The sequence below is a fragment of the Tamandua tetradactyla genome, chromosome 11 (assembly GCF_023851605.1).
Source record: "Tamandua tetradactyla isolate mTamTet1 chromosome 11, mTamTet1.pri, whole genome shotgun sequence".
NCBI lineage: Eukaryota > Metazoa > Chordata > Mammalia > Pilosa > Myrmecophagidae > Tamandua > Tamandua tetradactyla.
Genome location: NC_135337.1, coordinates 45812357 through 45831141, shown reverse-complemented (window position 1 = coordinate 45831141; position 18785 = coordinate 45812357). Strand labels below are relative to the sequence as shown.

Here is an 18785-nt window from a genome sequence, read left to right as displayed (position 1 = left end):
AATTTGATTGCAATCATTTTGTGCAAAAGTCATAAGAAGTTCGCTAAAGTTTTTTTCTTTATCCTTCTGACTCTCTTGATTTTATCTTCTCTAGACAGCACTAGGGCATGTGACAAGCACTGTCTGGGAAATTGAGCCTTTTCCTGGCAAACCATTTTTAAAAAGGTCAATAGAGCAAGAGATTATCCCTATTTGCTTAGGTAGAATCTAACCTAGCCACTTCAAAAGAGCCAACAAACTCTTTTGCTCTTTATGAATTCAGTTACAGTCAATGGGACATGAAGATTACATTCCTGCCTCTAATCACACACTCCTTCTTCTTTGCATTAGTATTGATTTAGTCACGAGTATATTTCAACATTAAAGGCATTACTGTATTCCCAAATCCTGCATTTAAATAAATCTAGAGTGTCCTTTAAAGAACCAAGAGAACAGATGGTCCTACCTCCCTTTAGTTATATTGGATTGGATTCCTGTTGGGAAACTCACCATTGGGAAGCTATTTATGCACATGGAGGAATTGCCTGTCAGTGATTATGAACAGACAGAGAGGCTGTTTTAATTTTGAGTTAATAATAATTGTAACAAGAATCATAATACAGGCATTAATTATATGAGCCAGCCTTATAGTAAGCAAGCACTTTATATACATTATCTCAATACTCAGACAAAGCAGTTTTATCCCATTTTACTGAGAAGAGAATTGATACTTAAACCAGTTAAGTCACTTGAACAAATTCATACACCTATTAGGTGCTGAATTTCTGATATTTAAGCCATTATGTTGCCAACACTTTAAAATATTTTCTTAACGTTCAGAAAATCTAGTTGAATTTCATGTAATTCTGGAGATTACATTCTGCTTTGGTACAGTGTCCCATTATAACTTGGCCTTTAGCCAGCTTTCTTGAAGCTCTGAGCTGTGAGAATAAAAAAAAATGTGTTCATCACCAATAATTACTAGCAAAATAGAAGAAATCCATGTGGGATAGCATTTAATTACTTACTTTCACTTCTACTGTGCCATTTATTTCTGTATTTGTCCAGTGCCTGACCTTGTGTCTGAAAAAAACAAAATATGTGGTCAAAGGTTAAAAAAAGAATGGAAGGAAGGGAGGGAGGGAGGGAGGACAGAACGGAAGGAGGAAAGAAGGAAGGAAAATGAGTGAAAGAAGCAAAGGAGGAGGGGGAAAAGAAAGGCAAAGAACTTTCCTGGAGTATGCCAAAGCTCTTGGATATCAATCTTTGAACATATGATTGTGACTACTTGCATGAGTAAAAAAAAAAAATAGTGGAAACAGATTTTAAAATAAAAATAAACTGTTGTCTCATGCCAAGCATATCTCTGATATTGCCAGAGAAGCACATTAAGATTTAATTTCTTTTAATTGAATATTTATTCCCTATATGGCACAGTTCCATTTCCTAATAGGTCCAATAATTACACAAAAGCATGTGTTAAATTGACATGAATGGTTCCGTGGTCGGGAAAAAAATAAATGACCAAGTATCCACAAGACCCTGGCTCATCTAATATTTTATGGAAATTTTGAAAGGAAATCAATAGACAGTGAGACAATGAAATCCTTATACTAACAATAAGATTATGACGCACATGAACATTTTTATTTTTCAACAGAATGAGAACGTTCTATACCAAGGAGATGGAGAATATAAAGGGAGAGCGTTTACTTTAGAGAGGTGCTGTACAACTCGATGTTTGGCAAGAAATCATCGGATAGAATTTATCGTATTTTCTCTTTTTATTTGAACCAGATGGCCCCGCCTTAATTAAAATGAATGCATAATTCCAAAGTGTTCCTCGCAGTCTCCCCATGGCCCACATGTGCCACAAATGAGTCTCACTTCTGGGAGAACGTATTGTCTTCTCGCTTTTACCAGAACCTTTGGAACAACCTTCGTGGCAACTGTGTCTCCTCTTTTTTCTTAGTCTAATTATCTTTCAAAAATAATCAGAATTGTAATTTAAATATTACAGTACATAATTAACTACACTAGTTGACAGAGAATGAGAAATTGTGGCTCTAGGCAAGCATCCAAATTAATATGTACAATCGGGAATACATCATGGCGTGCGGGAGCGTCATCATGCAGAGGGGGTTGGAACTGAGCAGGCTGGCCCATTCTCTCGCCGCATTGCCGCCTTGGGTAAGGCTTAGGAAATCTCATGCACAGGCAGCCTGGTCTTGCTCTTCACGGTGTTCTGCTTTTGTATTTCTCTAGGTGACATTTAACTGCAGCTCCTCTAGGACTACCTCTTTCATCCTGTTAGAAGTCTCTGGCTCCTTTTAAGTGTGAGAAACCGTAGGTATTTTTTGTTCTTACTGTTTCTACTGTCGCTTCATGGTCGGTTGTGAAGGGTTCTCAGGTCTGGCTCTCTCTCCCAGGCATAGTCTAGAAAGGTGACTTAGCGGTGAACCCTAAGAGCCTTAATGCCCTGCAGAGGAGAGGAGACGAGGTCATGACAGATAAGCTGTAATTAAGTCCCACTGGGCCGTGGGCTGAGCAGCATTTTAAGGCTGTGGAGTGGTAAGACTGAGCAGAGCCTCCTTGATTCATAGAGAATGGAGCAGGCACCCCAAAGAACGCAAGACGTTTCTTTCTAGTCTTCACCCAGATTTAGACTTAGCAGAATTTCTGTGATATTGCTTTATTTGTCAGTAACATTCAGCTGAAGGAAATTTCCCAGGGCCAATGCAAAAATGACGCTTCTTGATCAGTAATTACCAAGAATTGCCATTTGAAATTAATTTTAAAAAGAAATATCATTCCTTCCTCATTCCTTGAGAATAAGAAAGCAATGCCAAGCTGCAGAACGGTTTTCCATAAGAAGCAAAAGGAATTAGCTGAAGTACTGAATTGAATTGAAGAAAAGGGGACAAGGAAAGAAATAAAACAAGGAAAGAAATAGAAAATTAGTGATAATTTGACAATCAAGTAAAACCTTTTGGTTGACCTCATCATTAACGTTTTGAACTTGATAGTGACCTTTTGTCTACTTTTGCAGCTTCCCTGCTGATACTGCATGCTCGCTCTCCTGCTCCCTATCTTTTTTGGTTGTTGTTGTTGTTATTTTGTTATTCCCTTGTGCTCCATTGTTGTTGTTTTTCTCCCAAGAATGAGCACAACATAATGCATCCATTTGCCAAACCTTTTAATTGGGTCCATTGCTTCTGCCAAGAGAGGATAGCTAGATACGTGCATTTTGTATTGGAATCCTGAGCATCTATGTTGAAAGTGAAAGAAAAATACCAGCTCTGACAGCAATTTTCTAATCAGGTCCTCCCCTTAATGACCTTAGAAAGTAAATTGGAAAACATGGCTGCAGTCAGTGTTTCTTGATCCAGGCCATTTTTCTTGCCCTGAGAATGTAGATGCTGGCCAGTATTGCTCAATTAAATGTTGTCTCTCAGAAATTGGATACTTTTATACAGCTTTCACTTTAAACTGTTTAAGAATGTGGATAGCTGCATCGGACGATACCCAACTCTGATAATAAAGGGAATCGATAATGGAAACTACCAATTGTTTCATTTGTCTTTGATTGTAAATGGAACTAAATATCTCTTTTCTTCCAATATTTTCTCAAAATTAAGATTAATGGTTTATTACTCAGGAAACACATTTATCCTTGTTCTTTTTAAACAGAAACAATTATAATAGATGGCTATTTTTTCCAGTATTTAACAACCAATTTTACAGGCAATTAAATTATGCTAACAAGAAGATTAATCAACTTTTAATGTGAAACTGTATTGTTGATTTCATTGTATATGTATTTTATACTACTATCAAATATGCCAAGTGGAAGTTTATGTATATTAAAATACCTATACCCACTTGCACCCATGGCTATTAAACAATTAACCCAATTTTCATGGGTAATCAACCCACAATAATTTGGTTTGGGTGTTCATTACCCAGATTAATTCAAATAAAAAAGACACAGTGAGGCAGAAATTGGATAAGTGGATACCATCTAATCCCAACTGTCTTAATTTTCCATAGGGATGTCTGAATTGGATTTTGACAAAATACCTCTCCTCACTACAATCCCTCTAATCAAATACAGTGTGGTTTTTCTCTATTCTTAAAATAAATTACTCTTCCATGAATTATGTAGAGTTAATAGTCTTCAAAATTCTCAAGGACTGAGGTTACTATAATCTTTAACCTCCTCGCCACAAATCTTCCTTGTTTAAAAATCATGTGTATGTGTGTGTGTGTGTGTATGTATGCATACATACACATATATAATACAGAGTAAGAAATATAAAACTTGTATTACAGCCTTCTAGGTAATCTTCCCAAATTGTAAAAGATGGATTTAAGGTTCTTAGCAAAATTATGATATCCAGCAGTGAAGCTCAGTTCTTCAGATTTTCTCGATAGTTCCCTTCCTTCTGTGTTGATTAATCTTAAGGCCAAAAGACCTAAAAAATATCTATTTGTTACCTCAGGGTATTAAGTACATCTTATAATTGAATTCCTGTTTAAAAAACCAACTTATCTATGTATCTTCTTATACTAATCAAATCTAGGGAAATTAGATTTTCACATATATTTGGATCTACCCATATGTAAATATATAACCAGAAATAATCTAAATATCCAATATTCTGGAATTTGAAATAAATTACAGTATATGTATATAATGTAAGTGGCCATTTCAAATAATGTTTATAAAAACTATTTAATAACATGGACAATGCTTACAGGTTATAGCAGTGGTTCTCAACCTTGACTGTACTTTGCAATCACCTAGAAACTATTTAAAAACTAAATATAATTAGGCCCCACCTCTAGGCACTCTGATTTAATTGTCTTGGGTGGGATTTGAACATAAGTATGCTTAAAAAAAAAACAACAAAACCTCACACATTGTTATTTTCCATAATAACAAAAATGCAAAATTATAAACAAAGTATGATTAAATATGTTAAAAATTCTCAAATCTTGTTGGGGGTGGAGAGGGGATCTAGAATGAAATACCTTCAAAGAGTTTGGATTTAGGTGATATAAGTTTGGATAATATTTATTTCTTTATCTTAATATATTTCTATACTTTAAATATTTTTGATGAGTGTATAATTATTAAAATTCAATTAAATGCAAATTGTACCCAAAATGTATATTTTAAAAATAATATCTCATATGTATATATTCTTGGACCAGCTTATAGGCAATATACTGATATAAAATCTATTAGATGTTATGATCTTCCTTCCACACATACACAAACAGTCTATTGTATGCAGTATACAGTCTATTATATCCCAACCATAGCTAAGCAGATGGAAATATAACGTTATGCTTTGAAGGACTGAGCTGTACCTTTTACATGTCACCCAGCTGGAATATAGGACCCAGCATATAAGGAAGCATGACCCTTGGTGGGTCAGCAAAAAATGATTTCTTTTTTATTCCAGCTGATTTACCTGAACTAAACGTCATATAATAAAACATGGCAAACAACTCCAGAGAAAAAGCCTCCTGAGAAATAAGAGAAGAATCTCAGGAATTTACACAAGCAAAGTCTTTTGTCTCCCATCTAAAGTAAAGGATATTAATAAAGCTATTTCAATGCCAGTAGTGTACTAATAATGTATAACTAGTAGGTAAATAGCATTAAAACTATATCCTGTAATTTCAATTAGACCTCTGGGTTTCAGCTAATAATTAAAAAATGCAGTCTTTGGGTAATTATGGCCATGTAAAGTTATTTACCAGCTATCTAAATGCTGTAGTTAGATATCATTTGGTTTATATGGTTTGAATAGCGCTAATCCTAAGAGACTGTTTCAAGTATTCAAGCCCAATGATGTTTTATTCCTACTCAAATGATTGTTCCATATCATGCAACAATTTAGCGCATTTCACACGTGGTCTATGACTGCTTTGTAAAGCTTTCGAATTTACTGGGATTTTGAATGGCTTTCTCTTTCTTTGTGCGTTCATATAAGAAATGGACATGTCACCCATTGTGTCAAGCTTATTCAGCCTCTAATTGAAAAGTAGAATCTATTTGTTCTCTGAAGACATTCTCTCTAAAGCCTGTCTGTTCCAGCATGAGACAGTTCACCTCTAGCTCTGTTGCATATTTACCATTCTCATGGATTTGCTTTGCAGCATTCATGAACAAGCCCCACTGGTCCTGAATCCAGTACCTTCAGGTTTTAAATATCCTTTTTAGATTTGATTCAGTTCATCATCCAAGGACTTCTTCCAAAAGTTTCTTTAGTGAGGTATTCTAGTAATAATTTTCTAACCATTTTGTTTGTTTGCTTGCTTTAACTAAAAACATCTTTACCTTATCCCCATTCCTTTTTATAACTTTACTGAATGCACAATTCATGAACGTTTGGTTGGTCTTTTTATCTTACCATTCTAAAGATATTACTCTAATGCCTTCTGCTTACTACTACTGCTATTGGAATTCCTTTATTCAGAATCATTAGTTGCTCTCAGAGGGTTTTTAAGATATTTGGGAGAGAGGGTGGTGTTCCACAAATTTACTGTAATGCATATTTGCTTGTATTTATCCTACTCATAATCTATTGGGATTCTTAAAATTGAGGATTGCTTTCTTAATTAATTCTGAAAATTTCTCATCTATTAATTTTGAATAATGCCTTTGCTCCATCTCTCTTTTCTTTAATTCTGACTTAAATTAGAAATAATACATCTTCTGTCTCCCTTCTTCCTGTTACCTCTTTTTCATATTTTTTATGAACTTGACTCAGCATTGTTGCTGATTTCTTCAGCTACATCTCTAGTCAGTTGTGTCTAGTCTGATTTTCAAACCTTATACCGTGCTTGTATTTCAGTGATTACGTATTTCATATCCCATAGTAGTTTCATTTGGTTCAAGTCTGCTTGAACATTTTTAACAGTCTCTGATTCCTTACACCTGGTTTAGAGTCCATCATTTATTACTTTCAATATTTTTGTACATATTTATTTTATATTTTGCATCTGTTTATTCTAATATCTGCAGCATTCTGGGATCAAAATCTAATATTTATTGTTTTTGGTCTTAAGACCAATGGTGACTAGTCTCCTTGTATATTTGATATTTTTCTTTCTATTGTAAACTCATATCTACCAGGACTTACACTGTAGAAATCCTGAGGCGCCTAAATCAAGTGCCTTACCTTCTAAAAAAAATTACATTTGCTTCTACTGAGCATAAGACCCTACTTATAATTTAATTTTTTGTCTTGGGGCCTCTTAGCCTACACAGTCTTATCCTACTCACCATAATAAATTGACTTATATGAAGTTAGGCTTATCACAATTCTTAGAAAAGGCTGTTACTGCCATTGCTATGGTTACTCTCCCACCTAGAACTTTCACAGAGGTGTATGGGCTTCCTTTTGGCTCTCCTTTCTGCAGAGAGGAGGCTATTTTAAGCACCCACATGTTCATTGAGTAGGGAACCTAGTAAGGTCCCCAGCTTTATGTTGGTGTGGGTCTCACCTTCAGCTTCTTCCCATACCCCCATCTTTTGGGAATCAAACTCATCTTTTTTCTCAAGTGCTGTCCTTAGCATCCAGTCCTAGGTGCTGATATCCAATTTTGCCCTGGACTAGCACAGCTTCAGTATTCTGTTTTTAGTCCATGGGAACTTTCTTTTTTTCTTTTGAAATCAGTACATCTAAAGTAAATTAGTTTCCTAGTTTCTGTGTTTTGTGTACATGGTAAATTTTTCAGATTACCAACTACTATATAGTTCCATATGGATCCATTAATCCTACCACTGCTAGCTATAAATTCTTCAAGATAAAATGTTACGCTAAGGTGAAGATTTAGGTCTGAGAATAAAAATGTATAAGATATATGATAGGCATATAAACATAAGCATTGCAGGCTGGATCAAAATACGAATTCACTTTAAATTTTATAACTACATGCAAACTTGTGTCTAGTAAGCTGGTTACAAATTACTTTATTACTCCTAACATACATTTTAAAATATATTTGAAAAATATGACACAATGGTGAAGATGAGAGTTGCAGAAAAATAGCTTCATTTCTACCAACCTTTGTCAAAACATTTTCTCACATTACTTTAATTAGTTTGGTCACTAATTTTTAGGTCAATGAATCAAAGAAGAAAATTGAAACTAAAACACAATTTGCTTTAACTGCTTACATTAATACCATTTTAAAATAAAGAGAATTCTTATTCATTCACCAATTACATCTGTATTTTTTGAGTTTCCACTGTGTTTCTTGCTCTATTCCAAGGGCTAGAGATATAGCAGTAAACATTCCTGCCCTCATGATGTTAACCTGGGGAGGTAGATAATAAATAAAGAATAAAACAATTGAGTGAGTAATAAAAATATGTAGTATGTCAGATACAGGAAAATATTATGAGAAAATGACAATGCACAGGTAATGTTTTTCAAGAAGGAAGGAAGCCTTGTAAATTTGAATTGGGTAGTTGAGAAAGACTTCACTGAAAAAAAAAAAAAACGGCATTTGAACCAAGACCTCGTGTAGATGAGGGAGCGGTTACACTTATACCTAGGAAAGCACAAGTTCAAAGTCTTAAGGCAGAAGATTACATAGAGTGTCCCAGGATATCTGAAATGGAGTATGCAAGGGAGATGTTTTAATAAAATGAGATTGCAGTGGAGGACAAGAAAAGTGGTCATATTTTAGTTATATTTTGAAGGTATAACAAACGGCATTATTGTGAGATTAGATGTGCCTTGTGAATGGAAGAGAGGAATCGGTGATGCAGCCAAGATTTTTGTTCTGAGCATTTGTATTATAGAGTGGCAATAATACATCATGATGGGAATGGTTGAGAGGCAAGCATGTTTGCTGAAAGAAGATGAGGTGGCCATTTTAGACATGTTGAATTTGTCATGCCTATTAGATATCAAGTAGAGATATCAAGTAGGCAATTGGATTCATGAGTGGGAAGTTCAGGTGATTTGTCTTTTTACTGTTCCGTAACATTTGACCCAACACTTTAAGGTACAATTCTGTGGTTTCTATACTGTTTTTTTTCTGGGGCTTTTCATGTGGTTGCATGTCCAGGATGGGGCTGGAGTGATTTGCAGCCTCAACTTGGTATGTGAATGGCTTATTTGCATGGTGCACAATTTATGCTGGTTGTTAGCTAGGAGGTCATCTAAGGTTATCTACCAGAGCACCTACATGTGCTCTTCTGTTGTGACATTGCTTGCATGATGGCTTGGTTCCAAGAAAAAGCATCCCAATAACAAGCATTTCAAAGACACAAATGCAAGCTGCAAAGCTTCTTATGGCCTATATTTTATGTAAAACAGTCTCCTTTTGCTGTATTCTGTTGATCAAGAGCAAGTCACAGGGTCATCCTAGATTCAAGGGGAATGTACAAGAAGGATTGCACCAGCTGATGTGACTAATTATGGGCCATTGTGAGAGATTAGCTACCACAACTGAATATATAAATTTGGGAACCATAAGGCATACAGATCATATTCAAAGCCATCAGACTTTATGATATCTGTAGGGGAGGGAAGCCCAATGTTAGTGGTTGGGAAAAGAGAACAGATAAGCAAAGGAAGATGAAAGAGGCCAGAGAAGGAGAAAAAATCAGCATTGTGTAGTGAACTGCATGCTGTTGCTAGTTCGAGATGAGGAGTGATGAGACTTGACCAGTGCAGCATGAATGCCCTCTGTCCATGGGTAGGTGAGAGGGCACTAACAGAAGGATAGACTTTAGGTTTGTAGTGTGGAAAGTTGAATGAAAATAACAAGAGTGAAGGCAGGAAATATGGACACTGATGCACAATAGTGGATGGCCAAGATGGTAGGAGCTTCTATTTACTGCTATTTTCTCAGTGAAACACCCAGCAATGTAATCAGCAAAGAAATAAAATGCAGAAGTAGGTGTTGAGGTTTGAGGAGTGAAAAGAAGTGTGAAATAATTATCAAGTAGAGTGGGAAAATGTGTGAAGAGATTTGACAAGGGAAAAGGATTCACAGGGAAGACAGTGATGGTGTATTTAAAATAATACCAATCTAAAATGTGATTATATATATATATATAAATATATATATATATAATATACATATAATAATGATGTGTGTCAGTCGCAGTGAGGCATATTTTTTCTTTAAGCAGTGTGCTGGTTTGAATATGTTGTGGACCCCAGAAAAGCCATGTCCTTTAATCCTCGTTCAGGAGATGTGGGCCACTCAATTTGATTAGATGGTTTCTCCACCAATTGGAGAGGGTTTCCATCCATTCAAGGTGGGGTTGCTTACTGGAGCCTTTTAAGAAGGAACCATTTTGAAAAAAACTTCAGAGCCACCAAGATCAACAGAGCCCAGACAGCCAGAGACCATTGGAGATGAAAAAAGAAAACGCCCCCAGGGAAGCCATTGAAGAAGGTTAGAGGGAAAGCTAGCAGGTGCTACCAGGTGCCTTTCCAGCTGAAAGAGAAAGCTGGAACATCATTGGCCTTAATTCTTAAACCAAGCGACCTTTCCCTGGATGCCTTAATTTGGACATTATTATAGCCTTGCCTTAATTTGGACGTTTTCACAGCCTTTGAACTTTTAATTTGCAACTTAATAAATTCCCGTTTTTGGAAGCTGTTCTGTTTCTGATATATTGCATTCCAGCACGTTTCAGACTAGAACAAGCAGTGAAAATGCTTGGACAAAATTTTGGTCTCATGTTTAAGTAGCAAAACCTATGTGTACTACAAGATTTGAATAGAAGAACCTTTATAAGTACAGTCTAAGTTAAGATTTTATTGCTTTTATAACCTATCTTCATAAGAAGAAGATTTGGAAGAAGAACCACATGGAGGATATCTGAACAAAAAAAAGTAAAGATTTATGGTTAAGACATTCAGCTTTTGCCTCAAACTATGAAATCATAGATCCATGAAAGGACTGTTGGGTTTCTCTATATTTAATGACTTATATGTAAGTTAATGGCAACTGCTTCAAAAGTATACATGCTTTGGAATATAAACTGGGTAAAATATATATGTAATAAAATATTTTTATTATTTTTATGTTCAAATAGTGGAATAAAGTTCAAAAAATTTTCAAAGGCTGGAAACATGACATGAGAACATTAAAATACAAACACCCATAATCATAGCTATCTTCCAACCGATTTAGTCTTTTTTTTTTGTCTGAATGCATTTACTGCCTTATAATTTCTGGATGAAAGCAATATTTTGGAATACTTTAACATTTCTATTGAATAAAGTAATTGATTTTTAGTTTAAAAAATTTGGAAAATATGTAAATGCATTCTCATTCATTTGTTCATGGAAAAACTTATTAGTATGTTCTATCTGTGCCAGGCCTTAAGCTAGGTGCTGGATATTATTGAGGAGTGAAATCAAACATGAGTTCTCTTTATATGGAATTATAAACTAAGAGAACATAAATAATATAAACAATTATACATGATCCTATCACTCAAAATTTAAGCTAAATACATAGTTTGGTGTGTTTCAGCAGGATAGATCCTATTGCTGAATTGTTTGCATGACTTTCATAAACATTTGAGAAACTGACCTTTGTATTTGTTGCACAAAGAGCTCAGGAAGCCACTCCGACCTGGCTTGGATCAGTGAGGACGGTGTGCATACCTGGCTATGCTGGTGTTTATCATTTGCAGGCATATATTATAGAACATGGAAGTTGATAAAAGTGCTTTGCTCAGATGAGATGGTCCCCTACACACATCCAAACCAATAAATTTAGAATTGTGTCTCCTGATGCTTAGAGGTTGAGATGAGCCTCTGGTTGAGCTTCCAGAAGACCTGAAGTAACTTTGGCTCATTCAAACCTTGGCCTTTGTGGTTGCATGTCTACTAGCAAGGAAGCAGAACTCTCGCTTTGAGAGAATATAGCTTTTCTCTTTGCCATAGACTCTGGCTACAATGACACCTTATACTCTTTAATAATTAAATCTCTGTCGATCTGTACTCATAAATTACAGTTGTCAATATGTTGGTTATAGAGTGTCTATATATGTGTATGTATATGTTATAGCTGATGCATATATGTGTGCATGTATACACATATATAATGTACATAAAATACATATATTTTTCTAACCTTGGCTCGTATTGGATTTATTATCTTTGAAACTTAACATTAAATTATGTACACATTTCTATGACCTTAAATGTTTTTGAGGTATCATTGAAATTCATCTTAAAGAAATATTATTTTTCTATATAAGCCCTTATTGGTGGAATTATAGATTCATTCTAATTATTTTGTATAGTAGCCAATGCTATAAATATCACTGTACCTAACTCTTTAACTGTATTTCTGATTTTTTTCTTAGAATATATTCTTATGAATATTTTAAGGCTTTTATATAGAGCAAAAAATTGTTTTTCAAAAAGAATGTATTAATTTTATATTGCCAGTGTTAGCTCATTATTTCTAATGTTATCATATACTATCTTATATTACCATTTAAGTCAATATTTTCCAACTCCTTGAATGAAAAATGGGATTTAATTTATTTTTTAATTTATATTTCTGGTGAATGAATTTGAACATTTACCATCTTTTTTCTTTTAATATCAGTCTTTTCCTTTTAAAATTTTGACAAAAATTTGTCATACATGTCCCACAGTAAATGATTATTCAACACAAGCAGGTTACTCGGATCCATTTGAACGTAGTTATGCCATTGGGAAAAGAAATATAGAAGTCAAATTTTCACATTCTGTTAAATATTATCTTTACATCAGCAAATGAAATTATAGGATTTATGGACTCTTAAAGATGTAAAAATTGAGAACATTTTGTTTCTTTTTCCTTAGTAGAGATTTTTTTTTTTTTTTACATGGGCAGGTACCGGGAATCAAACCCGGGCCCTCAGGCATGGCAGGCAAGCATTCTTACCTACTGAACCACCATGGCCCATCTGTTAGTAGAGGTTTTTGAAAGTGCTTTTGTATGTATTAGTCAAAGTAAACAATGCTAGCTCTTGCAACTGATATACCTCAAGCTCAGAGGCTTACCGTGATAAAAAGTGTTTTTTGTTTTGTTTTCAGTTTTGCTTTTTTGCTATATGTTATAGACTGAAGTTGGTTGGCCTTCCTTCAACTTGAAGCTCTGCCATTTTTGGCCTCCAAGGTGAAAATGACAGTGGAAAGGAAAACTGCTGAATTATCAGAGATGTTTCTGCCGCTCAAATCTGAATGCCAATTTTATCACTTTCACCTACAGAACTCAGCACATGACCTCAACCTACCTTAAATGGAGGCTGGAAGATGTAGACATTCTACAGATAGTAAACTTGGCCTTGTAACCACATAGTGTTTTGTCTTCCACAATACATATTAAAATTATTCATTCTGTTGAAGCTGTGAAACAGACTCTGAAAGCCAAAGTACAGAAGTTAATTGAGTCAAAATAGCACCTGTATGGAGCAGAACTAAAAGGGGCTGTGTTCAGGGAAGCAGTTTGTATAGGGAGGATGTGGGCAGGATGGAGACATATGAAGAAGACTGAGTCCTGAAGGAAGCTTAGGCTACCTGAGCTGCATGGGGGGGCGTGAGTTGCCTGGAGTAACATGTCCTTGGGCCACAGCCTGTTAATTAGCAATCCTGTAAGCAAGATGTCTGTGCAAGGCTGTGGCTATCTGGTGAAAGATAGGCAGACTTGTGCTTCAGCCTGACTTTCATTTACAGTCCCTCTTTTCTACCAGGAGCAGAGGTTTCTATCAGTACTGTAAGGCATGCCAGCCTGCTTCAGCTGCTTTTTGTTCTTAGTAGGTTCTTGAGTCAAAATAGGAGTCCATGCAAATTAATATGATCAGCAAAACTATTTACCATTCTAACTTTACAATGCACATGCAAACACATATATACATTGTGCTGGGCTGAATTCTATATATACCATGCATGCTTTCTTTCTGTATTTATCCCCAGAAGGCAACTTCATTTCCTGTTATTTCCTTCCTCTCTGCATATGTTCTACAGACTAACTACAGAAGACTACTCAGTTTTTTAGCATGAAGTTTTGTCACACTGTACAGGGTCTTTTCCCATGTAAATACCTTTTCTCCCATCTTCATCTGCCAGCCTCCTATTTATCATTCAAAACTTAACTCACAAGTCACATTTTCTGTCATAACTCTCCCAGACAACATAAGTTACTCCCTGAAATCTTCAGAACACTTAGCGCACTGCTAACGGTAACACGTGCTCACTGAGCACTTAAGATGGGGTGGCACCACTATGCTGAGTGCATCACAGACTTAGCTCCTTTAATCCTCAACAGAACCTCACAGGTTGCGTACTATCGTTTAAGTGTTTCTCCACATGTGGAAAATAAAGGTTCCTGATACAGTTCCATTCACTTTTTGTGGAGAAATCCCATTGGTGTTCTGAATGTGTGCTCTCACTTCTTTTTTATGCTGCTCTTTGGAAGAGGAAGTGGGCAGTAAATAGGTGATGTTGATGTCTGTTTTTCTTCATATCTGAAGATATCCCTGTTGCCTTGGCTGAAGAACAAAAAACAAAACATAACAAAAGCAGACAGAGTCTGGGTTCAATATAAAGTTTAGTAAGATTGTGAAAAATTGTAATGGAAATTTAAAAAATAAGGCTAAAGAAATGATTGTTTGCAGTGAAAAAGATGCACTCATGCAATTATAATTATAAATTGGTGTAACTGTAATTTTCTATACCTTTTTTTTTTTTTACTGTGGGGTAGTTCCTGCTAATTTAGATCTCTTTACAAAAGATCCAGCTTCAATCAATTTTTCAATCTATTTTTGCTTGGTGAGAACCATAAAGCTTAATATGCTGTTATTTTCAAAATTCTGGACCCTTGTTTTCTTTCCTCCTCCTTTTTTCAGGAAGTTCTGAATGGTGAATGTAACAACTTCCTCATAGCTTCGTTGGAAACAAAATTTTCCCATAGACTAGCTAGCTAGCTAGCTAGCTAGAGATATATATTTAAAAATGTTGTGGATAGGATACAACATTGGGTACATAAACACTGACTAATCTTTAGAATTAGGCAAATTTAGCTATTATACAGATAATTTACTTTATATACACATTTACTGAATGTCCATAATTTGCCTAACTGCCAAAAGTAAATGTAGCACTAAGAGATAAGTCTAATAGAAGAGATAGCCACTCTTTCCAGTATAGTCAAAATGCAACTTAAAATGGCATATAATGACTAATTCAAATTACTGAACTAACCAGTAAAATCAGTTGATTTTATAAAGTAATATAGAACACAAAATAATAAACAGTATCACCATGGTCTTTATGTCCTTTTGTGTCCAAAATTTTTCTATGATGGTAAACCTCTGCAAGATTGGAGCTTATAACTAACTTCAGGCACCATGCTTTCTAGATATTAAAATAGTTATATTTTAGAAAGAGAAGAAATGTAGTTCCCTCATTTTCTTTTTCCATACAAATTTACAAGGTCAAGATTTGTATGCTCTTATATTCTAAGTGAATGGAAGAGATTTTTGTTTGTATATGCATAAACACCTACACACTAACACATGTCATGTCCAATTACAAATTATTTTACTCATGTTTAATGCAAAGATCAGATCTTTGCAAAGAGAGAGGAAAATGGTCAAGAAAGGAAACAAAGACAGGCAAAAAAATGAGATAAGAAGTGAAAATAAGCATGCTCATTGTTAGGTATATAGATAAGACCCCAGTGAAAGCTGGTGTTTATCCTGGGCCAACTCTGGATTTAAAACTAAATAAGAAAGAAAAATGGGACCATAAGTCATTAAGAAGTAGATGTTAGAAAAAGAAGGTGATAATTTATTTTCAGAAAATAAATGAGAGATTGTTCCTTTGTTCAAAAAGTTAAAGCCCAAGTCAAAATAAACATGCATTTAACTATGAGGAAGAAAAGTATTGTGTATCATGGGTTGGATTTTCTAGATGTAGAGCCTACCTAAAACAAGAATTCATATTCCTTGATTTGTTGAACTAATGCTCCTGAACAAAAACACGCATGGAAGTGAGCCTTCCTTGTCTGGGCAAGTTGGCCCTGTCATCCAGAAAAGATTGTATGTATACACGCTTTGTCCCAGCACTCAGCCAATAAAGGGACCCACACAGGGTCCATTCCATTATGCTAAGTGGTAAAAGCACAATATAGCATGAGTGGAAGAGTCTAATTTCAGCTGGGAGATTTGTGAAAAACTTCGTGAGACGTGACCTTGGTTTGCCTGTATAACTCGAGTTTGCAATAGAGATGCTCCCCTTTCTGTTACTCTCCTGAAGCACCGATGGGAAATAACAGAATTCCTTTGGTAGTGACTTCTAAGCTGTACTCAATAAAATAAATTCAAATAACTCACTTCCGGTTTTTATAGGCATATTACCAGTGAAGGTTGCAGGTTATCACAAAGAAATATGAAACATGAAACAAGGAGATTTTATGGTGCAAGCCTTTATAGTTTCTGTCATTTTTTACTACTGCACTTTTATGCAGCTTTGAGTTTATGTGTGGTTTGCTGTTGTAGGGGGAATGTATTTTCTATTTTCTATATCTGGAGCTAGTGTTTTAAAGATCTTATTTAGGGAAGTCTGTTTTTTCTTCTATTTACATTGTGGTCTCGTGATTTAATGACAATAGAGGGAGCTGTATTGTGTAGAGAGTTGATGAAATTCATATGGTTAAGAGAGTTAAGTATGTGTGCATTGGGGGAATCACAATCCACCTAACAATTACCCCCAGGGACTAAAGTAGACATGGAAGTTGAATCAACCTGAATATGTAATGTGTTCGTACTCTACTTGATTGCAGAGTATGAATCTTTTCAATTGTAATGCGATTTTATTTTCAATCTTATGTTCCTATACTTGCGTTATATTTAGGCTTCTTGAATGTCCATATTGATTCTCATAGCATGCATTAAAAAGTACAAAATGATCCTCCATGCAAAATTCAAATTTCTAGTCCACTGAAGCACAAATAAGCTATCCATCTATTTGGGACTTTATTAAATTTTACCTGACCATGGACTGCCCTCGGAATAACTTATTGTGTGAATTATAATATCTGTATTACAAAGGAGTATGCTTAATTTTCATTTTTTTAACCACAAGATGCTGGACATTCTTTGGGGCATTGCACAGGATATTTTTGCCTGAAGGGGGAAATCGACCCCTGGAGAAATATGTCTTTACATACAAGAACCTTTTCAATGAAGGTCATAAATGAGATATTCAAGGGCAGTGATATCCCTTAATCACACTGCTTCCTGATACATCTCACTGTTTTACAGCTATCCAAGAATTCTTCCTCAGAGTAGGGTGAGAGTATTAGACACAAAAGCAGATACCTAATTACTTTTGCAAGTCTGTCTGAACTAGATGGTCCCCATGTAGGGAAAATAGAACGCCATTGGGTGGGTAGCTCAGGATTGATTTGCAAAGGTGAGGACTAGTGATGAGCCAAACATTTAAGCAAATCTCTAGGACACCAAAGAGGTTGGTTGTGAAAAATCATAGAAATCCAAGATGGATCAAGAGACCTGGGCTTCACCTCACCTGTCTACTGAGAACTTCAATTTTAAGCCTTGGTACAAGGCACACTTCCTAAAGCCTTTCTTGAGAATCTCCCTGTGCCCACCAATAGATTCGGCCACTCCTACCTCTGTATTCCCAAGGTGCCTTCTGTGGTGTCTAATGCAGCTCATAGAAGACCACTGCATTCAGATGGAAAGGTAGCATGGTCTTAATACAAAGACTGGGTGTCAAAAATCTAAGTAGAGTCTCATCTTGTGTCTTTCCTGTTGTAGGTATATCATTCATATGCCATGAATTATTTCCCTCTTCTCTGAAAATCATCAATGGTACCTATTAAATACAGTTCCTTTTTTTCTTTTTTTCTTTTTATAAGCACTTAGGTGTTATTGCACAGAAGCGATTCATTGTGGGGGTACTAGGGCAGGTTTTGGATCTGAACATTTAATTCACCATTTAATAGCTATGTTCTTTGGAGCCTTTTGCTTTAGTTTTCTAAACCCCCATTTCTGGTTAGTAATTAATTTTGTATTACATTTGAAATAGGAAGCCTATTATAGCAAAAATACAGGTTTGTGGTATTATTGTGGTAATGTTTGCATTTTATGTTACATATCATTATAACTATATATTTGCATATGGCGTGAAGAATGGTCTCATATGTCAACTGCATTTACTACATAACCTATTCTTTATTGAAGTGCCATGTTATCTTTGTAGTATATTTCTATACATTTCACCCAAATTTATTTCTAGATGTTGTTTTAAAATGACATATTTTAGTTCATTTGGCAATATAATATTGTTTTTATTATAATGAATTATAGTATGTTTTTGTATTTGGTAAGGAAAATATCTCTGTGAAGTTCCAGTTCTTTTTTAGCATATTGTTTTTATTTTTCACAGAAGTTTTTCATTAAAATTGACTTAAAGTTAATTAAAATTTATGTATTAAGGTTCCAAAATATACCCTATCTTGATAACAATCCGAGTATAGATTAATCTGATTAGACTTGTTCCCTAACTCTAGACTCATGTTTAATCACCTGTAATAATTCCGTTTGAGTATTTCTAATAGATACCTCACCTTAACATGTCCAATTTTGAGCCTCTTTGGCAGTTATTCCCCACTCAATTAGTAGTTACACCACATCTACTCAGATGGAAAACCTTGATGTCATCCTCAACTTCAGTCTTTCCCTAACACAGAGGATCCAGAATCAGGGCTTAATCTTTAAAATTAGTCTG

At 35.1% G+C, this 18785-nt stretch overlaps 2 long non-coding RNA genes across 2 annotated transcripts in view; one reads left to right on the top strand and one right to left on the bottom strand.

Moving 5' to 3' along the window:
- Positions 1–640: 640 nt before the first annotated feature.
- Positions 641–7324, bottom strand: LOC143649501 (uncharacterized). Its single transcript, XR_013159059.1, has 3 exons — positions 7280–7324; positions 1008–1062; positions 641–920 (listed from the first exon to the last, which is right to left on the bottom strand). It is a non-coding gene; the product is annotated as an uncharacterized LOC143649501 (long non-coding RNA).
- LOC143649502 (uncharacterized) overlaps positions 1645–18785 on the top strand; it is a 30380-nt gene continuing 13239 nt past the window's right edge. The window contains exons 1-2 of the long non-coding RNA XR_013159060.1: positions 1645–1701; positions 2245–2325. This is a non-coding gene — a long non-coding RNA (uncharacterized LOC143649502). The remainder of the gene's footprint in view (positions 1702–2244; positions 2326–18785) is intronic.